General features: G+C 57.6%; 1 protein-coding gene across 5 annotated transcripts in view; it reads left to right on the forward strand.

The window, feature by feature from the left end:
- The first annotated feature begins 73 nt into the window (after positions 1 to 73).
- BCOR (BCL6 corepressor) overlaps positions 74 to 9,285 on the forward strand; it is a 47,982-nt gene continuing 38,770 nt past the window's right edge. For 3 of the 5 annotated variants that reach the window (XM_023731921.1, XM_023731922.1, XM_023731923.1), the window contains exon 1: positions 243 to 322. The gene's annotated coding sequence lies outside the window, so the exon portion shown is untranslated. Of the gene's footprint in view, positions 323 to 9,285 lie in introns of all 5 variants that reach the window. The other 2 variants (XM_004376931.1, XM_004376932.1) reach the window with 1 other exon arrangement.

Raw genomic sequence — 9,285 nt, forward strand, 5'->3', positions numbered from 1 at the left:
CCCCCACCCGGCTCAGAGCCCACCCCTCGGCGGGGCCGACCCTGAGGGCAGCCGGCTGGCAGCAGACAAGCGAGGGAGGCGAGCAAGCGCGGCACCGCGAGCGGGCTGCGGGCAGCCGGGGACGGCAAACTTTGCTGCTCGCTGCGCTTCCCCGGTCCGGCTCCTTCTCCGCGCCTCCACGTCGCCCCCCGCACACCTCTCCCCACCCTCCCAGCCGTCCCCCGCTCTTCCTCGCCGCCTCGACTCTGCTCGGGGGCGGGGGGGGGGACTTCGAAGCGCCGGATCGCAGCCGCCCTGCCTACTCCCCTGCTGGGGATTTCAGGTCAGTGCCCGGAACACCTTTCCCGGGGGAGGCTGCGGGCGGGCGCGCCCCGGGCTGCAGTCAGCCCCCTTCCCGAGGGCCCCCACTCGCCGCGGGTGTCTCCTCCGACTCTCTCGCGTACCCCGCGAAGCTTTCGCCTTCGCGCTTCCCTTTGGCTGCCTTGCTCGCTTTCGTTTTTATCTCACGGCTCTTAAGTTATGAAAAATGCAACCAACCTAAGCGGCCCCGCGTGGGCAGCGGGAACGGAGGGGGAGGCGCGGGGGGCCTGCTGCCTCCCGGGGGGCTGCGAGGAGAGCGGGGAGTTCGCGGAGTGGAAGTTTGCAGGCTGTGTGTGTCTGCGCGGGAGCGCGGTCGCCGCGGAGCGCCGCGAGTCGGGCGGTGGGGGGGGGGCGCGGGCTGGAAGCTGGGAAGCTCGGCTCGGCGTTCGCTCACGAGCAGGAAGGGGAGGGCGGCGGGTTCCCGTCTGTTTTTTTTCCGACTCAGGGAAGAACTGTAAAAACCCCCAGCCGCCACCGCCGCCTCGCCTCGCCTCTCTAGGGGCCGGCCGTTCCTCCAAGTGGAACGACGGCGTGTGCGTGCGCGAGGGTGTGTGGCTGGCGCCCGGGGCCGAGCCGAGCTCGACCTGCCGCTGCCGCCGCCGCAGCGCAACTCGGGAGGGGAGTCCCGGGTTTTTTCTTGGCTTGCCCTAAAGCGCGAATCACGTGGATTTAACAACGACAACAAAAAACCCAAAAAAACTACTTGGAAACCGAGCAGAGCGAGGGGGTTCCGAGTCGGTCCGCCCGCCCGCCGGGTCAGACGCTTTCTTTTGTAAGTGTTCTTTTTAGATTATAATCTGCGCCCCCCTCCCTCCTCCACCCGACCCCCACTCGGCGTTGCGGCTTCGGTTTTAAGTTAGTAGCCCCTGGGGGTGGGGGCAGCGTGTGCGGGGGTGGCAGCGAGAAGGGCGGGCGGAGAGGAGGGGGGGCGCGCCCGGGGCCCTGAGCTGGGCAGCGGGTAGTCTGGTGGGAAGCTCTGTTGGGCGTGTGCGTGTCTGCGGCCAGAGGAAGTTGATTCCACTCAGAGGTGCAGGGGGGCGTGCGGCGCTGAGGCTGAGGGAGAAGAGAACTTGCGCACCGTGGCGCGATCCTCGGCCGAGGCACAGAGGGCGAGGCGCCGACGCGCTGCGGTCCCCGGTCTCTGAGCGGGCTGGCGGCTTCGCTGCAGAGAGACTCCACCAACTCAGGGGCTCCGGGCGGCGGCGACGTGCGCCTGCTGTTTACGGAGGGAGCCCTGGGGCGCCGAGTGCGGAGTGGGGCGACTCCCGGCACGCACGGTCCTAGCGGGCTTCCCGCCGCTTGCACACTCGAGTGGGCACGTTCCCGGGTCCCGGAGACGACAGAGTCTGGCCCCGTGTAGGCCGAGGCCGGGCGAGGCTTAATTTGCTGTTAATGAATCTTTTCCAGAAAGTCCGCGATCTCCAGCTAGAGGCTGTGAGTGCCCGCGCGCGGGGGCGCGCGTCGCCGACGTCTGGAGGGTGGGGGTTGGGGAATGAAGAGGGAGGAAGGAAGGAAGAGAAGGAAGGTTGTGTGTATTTAAAAACAAACCTTAAAAAGAAACCAGCGCGCTTCAAAAAGGTATCGCACAGCCTCACTGCGTCTAGACTAGACAGCTCCGGGTTTTAGCTTTTTTTTGGAAAGGACGTTAGGGGAGGGGTAATGGTATTTGGTTCTAGAGGTAGCCTCTTGGAGAGAAATCCTTAAAATGGCCTGGGAGTAAAAATGAGGAGGAAATGGCCCACCCCAGAAGGTGGTGGGTGGTGAGCGCAGACAGACTTGGGTATTTCTGGCCATCTGACACTTCCTGTGGCACTGGAAACGGACACCGCGGGCCGAAATCAATCCCTACGAGGTGTTGGATTCGGTTTTGCCAACAGAATTGCTTGTGTGGATGGCATTTTAATTGTCGGCCTCGTAGACTCCTTTACATGGGCACTTGGGTAATATGCTTCGCTTCTCGACCCTTCCCAGTCCACCCCCGACCTGTTATCTGGTCTGGGCTTTGCAGTGTTGGTTCTCGTGTTTATTTTGGGCACGATTTCACCGCGTAGAGTAAGGGGGGGAGATAGCGATGATTAATTAATATGTTGTCCAGGTTTAATTCGAGGCTGGCCTTAGTGTGCGGGTATACGCCGCCACACACCCGGATTGCTTGGGGTGTTTGGGGGAGCGCACGGGGTTCGGGCGCCAGGCGCTCGGTGGGCAGGTCGGGGTTGGGGCTCTGCCGTCCCCAGCGCTGTCCTTTGAGGCGCTGTCACCAGTAGGTGACTGAGAGTTAATTAGGAAGTGTTCTCCGGATCAATGGGCCGCACAGCTCATTAACGATTCTCTCCAGCCCTTTGCAGGGCAGGCCGGGCCTCCGCCTCCCACACAGGCCGGGGCCCCGCGGCCGCGGCTGCGGAGAGCGGCGCTGGGAAGTGGGGAGGGGCCGGGACGCGAGGGGCGGCGGGGAGGCGAGTGTAACTTCGCGGGGCGGCGCGTTGCGTGCGGCGCCGCGAGGCCCGCGCAGCCCGCTCTTTCTTCCTGTTCGCAGTGGCCTCGACTGTGTCTTTAACTCGCTCCCGCTCGCGTCGCTGCCTGGCTGCTCCTCCCTCGCCTATCTCTTGTTCTCTAAGCACGACGCCTGTGCTCCCCGCCCAGTTTGGGATTAGACAAGATAAAAATAGGACTGCCCAGCGCGCAGAGAGCTGTGACTGTGCCCTGGCAGCCGGGCTGGCGGGAGCGCGGGGGGCCGGGGCCGGGGAGGACTGGCCGTGCGCTTTGGGCAGCCAGCGCCCGTAAGCCCCTCCCCACCCCCGCAGGCGCCGTCACGCTCCCTGGGTTCTGTCCGCTGTGAACCGTGCGGGCCGGGAGACCTGGGCAGGGTCTCCGCGATCTCGCGGGTGTTGTTGGTGTGCCTGTGATAGATCGGTCTAGACAAGCATGTAGGCTCCCTCCCGGCTGAAGGACCTGGTGGGGGGGGGGGTTGGCGACGGTAGCCGACTCCCGTGAGCAGCGAGTGAGCCAGCTAGCCAGCGGGCCTTGCGAGCAGGGTGGATGGAAGGCTGCTGGGGTTTCCTTTAAAGATGGTGGAGGTAATGTAATAGGGAGGGGGGCCAAAAAAGCCTAGTAGAAATTCCTGGAGGCCACGTAGCCCCCAGAGGGGAGGGGTTGGGAGTCTGGGCCTAGGGTTTTTCTTTCTCTTCTGTGTGTGCACGCTCATATCCTGGTGCTTCGGGCTCGATTCTTCGACAAACCAGAGCCAGCTGCGTTGATCTAGTTTGACCCGGTACTTCTCAGTGGGGGAGCCGGGAACACACACAGTGGACACCCTTACTTTAGGAACTGAGTTTGGGAAACACAGATGTAGACCTCAGTGTTCCCAGAGAGAATTCATGCGGGCATGGTAGTACTGGAAGGTCGGCTCAGAGCTGTAGTGTGGGGTGGGGTTCCTGACAGAGACTGCTGCTGGAGAGAGCTAAGGGGCCCTTGAGTTGTCTGCATAAATAGACCTACTTTAAACCATGAACTTGTGGGGAGAATCAGAAGAAACGTGCAGGGAGACAGACTCCAAACGAGCTGGACACTGATATGTACCAGATCAATGATTTGTATACACATACGTGGGGTCAGTATTGGATTGGTCTAAAAATTTAATACAACTTTGCCGACATTTGTCTAGTTCTTTACAGAGTTTGCAATTGGTGGATGAGTTACAGATCAGAGATGCACACTCTGTACAGATATAATCATTACTAACACTACTCTGTCCCCTCCCCGCTCCTTTTTCTTTCTTGTAGGGTTTGTAGTCTAAGCGATCCTGTAATTACATTTAAATTTTTGTCTAACTGCAAACCTATACTGGTCTGGCCTGGGAATGAGCCACATAGACAAAGCAAGAGGGATGCAAGTAGTAGAGACAGGAATGCTTGGATTAAGATGTGTGCCTGAATGACGTGTGCTGAAACAAATCAAGACACTTGGGCTTCGGTGCCCACATGGAACAAGAGCTACTAAGAGATAAAGAACTGGCCAAGAGGAATGTAAACATGGATATGCAAATACAGAGACATATATCGATATTCTAGGGGAAAATCCCAGACTTTGTAGAGCTGGAAACGGGCAGAATTTCTGTAAGTGCGTTCCAGAGACAAAAGCCCATTTAAAGGTGTGAAGAGGGTCACTTGGAAACACAAAAAGCATTCATATGCATACATCAATGCTTAGATACACAGGCTGAATGACAAAAACTCCACCATGCCTGAGAAGACTTGCCTGTGGAGTGAGACCGAAGCAGGGCACCGAAGTGTAGGCCACACAACCACATTGGTACACTTACTCAAAGGGAAATAATGTATCTTCGGCCAGAAGCGAACTGAGGGCAAAGCAGCCTCGCCAAGGGTGGATGGTGCTCAGTTGCTAGGATTGTACTTCTGGTTACAGTCTCTTCCCTTCTGGAGTGTGGGAGGGGGGATGTTTTGAGCATGTAGGAGGACTTCTAAGAGATTTTGAGTTCTTGACCTTGAGTGGATGGAAGAAGAGGACTGGGTTTCCACTCATCTTGAGAAGTGCATGATACACTGCTTGAGGTCCTGTTTGCTAAGGTGGCACAGGGCTTAGTGGACTGGGACAGAACCGAACAAGTGTGGCTTCTGGGAGGAATAAAGAGGAGTTATGCTTTCATTTTGGTATGCTCTATTTTTTTTTCTTTCTGGAAATCATGCAGGGAAGGCCTGTGTAGGGTGGATTAGCAGGCGCCTCTGTGACCCAGACGCGCACGTAAACTCTGGCTAGGGTTTGGTTTGCCCGCGGCGTCGATTTGCCGCGGTCCCTCTTTGTCTGAGCCCAGCCGGGAATTCCAGCTTTTATTGGGAAGACCGCACTCGGGTGGAGCCCGCGCCGGGCGGGGCAGGGCTGGGCCGCGGGCTGGGCGGGAGGCTCGCAGGCCGCAGTACCGCTCGAACCCCAGGACGGCCACAGCGTTCCTCAGGAGCGCCCTGCAGCCCTGACAATGCCACCCTGGTGGTTTCCTAGAGGGCGCCGGCCGGGCCGGGCCGACGCAGCCAGGCACAGCGGGGCGGGAGACCGCGTGGGTCCACACCGGCCGCTTCGCCCCACCCCTCCCCCGCTGACCCGAGGCCGAAGGGAGCTCAGAAGGCCCTTTGTTAGGCTTCGAGGTCACACCCGTGCCCCGGGGGCCGCAGAGGGGCGGGAGAGCAGGGCTCTCGGCAAGAAGAGACCTTCTCTCTCCGGGCCTCTTGCTGCCCCCTCACACGGCTCAGGCCTGGCTGGGGCCTCGCCCAGCCCCGGGTGGGGAGGCCGAGGCCGGCCCCGGCCCGCCCCGGCTCCTTTGCCAGTGTTTGTGGCTGGCGGGATTCCGTCTATTTGCAAAGCCGGCTGCGCTGCTGAGGCCTAGGTGGCGGCAGCCGGAAAGAAGAGCCGCTTGGGCCCGGAGTGTGGTGTCGAGTGTATGGTCTCCTCGGGCCGCCCCCGTGGTGGCCGAGCCGCCCTCGTTGCGGACCCTTGGCCGGGGGCGTCAACCGATCCCCAAAAAAGCCCTCAGTCCGGCCCGACGACTTTCGCTGGTTGTTCCCGATGTGTACCTTAGGAAGGGATATTTGACTTTTTGTTGGGTAGCAGTTCATTAACGGTGCTTTTCTGCGATGTTTCTGTTTAAAAAACAAACAAAAAACTCTGGGCACAAGCGTATCTCCGCGAGCTCTCAATCGAGGGTCTCAGAAACGGGGGTTATCACTTGGTTATTTTGTAGAGCTGCTTCTCCCCAACTACCATCGCCCCTCCACGCTCACGACTCTGCTCCCCGTGATTAGACATGCGGGGAAGTCCGCTCGGAGAAGATCCTGACAGCATAAAATATAATTTGTGATCTAAAAGACAGTTTCCAGTATAATCTCATTATGCACCACAGACTCCCGGTGTTATTTTGTGGAAGGCGGACAATGATCAATTTACATTGACCCGGGGCTGGGCGAGCTTTTAGATGGTAATTGCCATATTGATTTGCATGCAAAAAGGAGACCTGCTAAAATTAAAGACCGGAAGCTAAATTAAACTAAATTTATTGTCTAGGTGCAAACCAGAGGAACTGCTGGGGGAGGGGGTGAGTCAGGTCAGGGTGCTAGGGGCAGAGCAGGTGAGAGTCCCAAGAGTTTCGGGAGGTCACAACTTTAGGAGCGATCTTTGCCCTTGTGATTTCATAATGTTGGTAGGGGGACATGTTTAGGGAATGGAGACCCAGCGGAAAAAAGTTATAAAAAGGCATTATTGCATTGAAGGCAATGGGGTCTTTCAATGCTAATAGTAACTGCGAGGGGGAGGGGAGGTTTATAGGGTTATAGGGGTCTTCCTGCACCATTTCCGGCACCCCCTCCCATTTCTATTGTTCTGCCCGAGCGCTCGCAGTCATGCTAGGGACACCAAAAACTTGCATCTGAAGAGTTAAATTTTAAAAAAGCAGCAGCCCTTCCCCCTTCCCGCTTCGCTGTCTCCCTTCCCCCTCCCCGAAGGGATAAGACCTTTCGTAGAGAGCGCGGGTGCGTCGGGCGCGCTGCACGCGCCCGGCAGGCAGGCCCGGACCGTTGGGGCTGCGGGAGTTCCGCTCCGGACGCAGCGGTCCCAGGCTCGGCTGGACGGCGATCGCTTCGAGAAGCCGCCGGCTCCAGGTGGACCAACTAGGCGCGGGGGATGGGGTTGGGGGTGCGTCCGCCAGGGCCTCAGTCTCGCGGTGCGCGGGGCAGGGGCGAGCCTCCCCAGAGGCTGGAAGGGTCTGCACGGCGTTGATCGCGGGAAAGGGGCTGGAAACACTGCCCGATCGATCGCCGAGGCCGGAAAGTTGGAAAAAAAAAAGAGAGAGAAGAAAAGCCCCTTGCGGAGGGCTGGCCGGGAGCCTGGGGCGGTCGGGCTGCGGGGGCGTGTTAGGCTGGCTAGCGGGGCGAGGGCCCAGCGCCGCCATCACCTCCGTCCCTTCCAGCTGCCGAGGCCCCTGCTGGCCCGGCCGCGCCGCGGAGCCATTTCGCACATCCGGAGTCTCGGCGTCCACAGGAGCAACCCGTCCGGGGCTGGGGCGTCCTCAGGGGCGGCCGAGTCTCTGGAGTCCCCGCCTGTCCCCACTGAGCTGAGGTGGAGACGGCCCTGGGCGTCGGTTTGGGTAGTTCAGTAGTTCCCGGAGCATCTGAAAGCCTGGGGCAGACCTGGAAAGTGGGGGTGGGGAGGGGATGTTGGGCACTGTGGTTTGCCACCCCAGACCTTCAATGGCTGTTGACTCCGGGAACTCGAAGTTGTGGGGAGGAAAGAGTACCCCAGCCCCCCCGCCCCCCCCCGTGCGCCTTTTCTCTTTTTGTGGAGATCCCTCGGGGATCCAGTAGGGCCCAGCATCTTGCAAGCCACTTCCCGCTAATTCCGTTACCCCCTCTTTGTTTTTTGTTTAAACCCTAGGAAAGGTGTAGGAGCTCCTTTTAAAGGGCTCTTGTTCTATCTAGGTAATTTGATTTATTGCTATATGTGGCAAAACTAGGGTGGCAAAACCTAGTCCTAGCCCCAGGAGTCAGCACTTTTCTCCAGAACCTGAGACTAGGTGACCCACCTACCCTGCCTATTATGGGCTGCTGGAGGAGGGTCAAGTTGAGCAGGGTTGCAAGCATTGACCTCACACCCCAGGGTGTTCCAGTGTAGGGGGAGTTGTAGGATGTAGGGAAAGATCGTGAAAGACTTTAAATGGACCAAAAGATTACCGGGTGTAGGAGAAACTAGGTTCAAGCCTCCTTGTGGGTGAGTTACATAGTAGTTACATGGTATCGTTTTAACCCTGCAGTTGACTACAAGACCTAAGGAAGTCTTCTGAATTTCTATAAGGAGACAGTAAGTGAAAATGCGAGTTTCAAATGAAACAGACCAGTAATTGACTCCTCTTTGCAACTCCAAGACTGAGTTGACCATGGCACATTTTTACTAGCTGTGTGACCTTGGGGGCAAGTTATTTATGGTCTCTGAGCCTCAGTAAGTTTCTTCATTTGTAAGACTGGGAATAATTATCCACCTTTAGGATCAAAGAAGAACACTTGGCACATAGTAGGTCCCAAGCATTAATAATTGCTTTGAATGACTGGTCATGTTCCCCGTAGGTTGCGCCTGCATTCCTTGCTCACCCTGACACCCTCAGAGACCTGCTAGGCCGGTGGCCTGGTACCGACACCGCAGGTTGAAGCTCCCCTCCAAGGCTATTCCTCTGGGTCTGCCTCAGTGTGTTCCTCTTTCCCTTTGTTACAGTGTTTTGCATTCTGCTTTTTAAAGGATTCCATATGAGAGGACTTGGATTTTTTTTCCCCCTAAGTGGGATCATTATATAGTTAGGAATTGATTCCAGAAACGTTATCTAGGTGCTTTTTGGCCAGTCTTCCTGTCATTACTTAGAGGGAGGGAACACAGCGGCTGGAGGGGAGAGACCTGGTTGGAAGAGGTGAGAGGAGGTGGCCTGCTGCAGAGGCCAGAGGTGCTGTGGTTTGTTTGATAGGGATTAAGTCCGGATGTTATGAGGTCTCGGTGTGGTTTTCAATAAAGTCTGCCAGGGATTGCTTCTTTTATATCGATATATATTTAAAAAAAATTACTAGCATGAGAAGAAAACCAGACCTGTATGGATCCAGGCCGGTAGTAAGCTACTGTGATCAGGTTTCCTACTCAACTCCCAGAGGGGAAGTCAGCATTTGATTGAAGCTACACTTGGTTCTTGACTCTCAGGGGATGCCTGCTCTGAAACAGGAGCCCTCCCCCTCTTTCCTCTTTTTCCCTTCTTCCCCTAAAAGCCTTTGTGCTGAAAGAGCTTCAGTAGGCACGAATCCCCGGTCCCTCTGTAAAGAATGCCTTACAGCCTTTGCTGACATTGTTTTGTGAACAGTGGTTTTTACCAGGCCAGCACTCCCCGCCCCC

This window comes from Trichechus manatus, unplaced genomic scaffold (genome assembly GCF_000243295.1).
Source record: "Trichechus manatus latirostris isolate Lorelei unplaced genomic scaffold, TriManLat1.0 scaffold00046, whole genome shotgun sequence".
Lineage (NCBI taxonomy): Eukaryota > Metazoa > Chordata > Mammalia > Sirenia > Trichechidae > Trichechus > Trichechus manatus.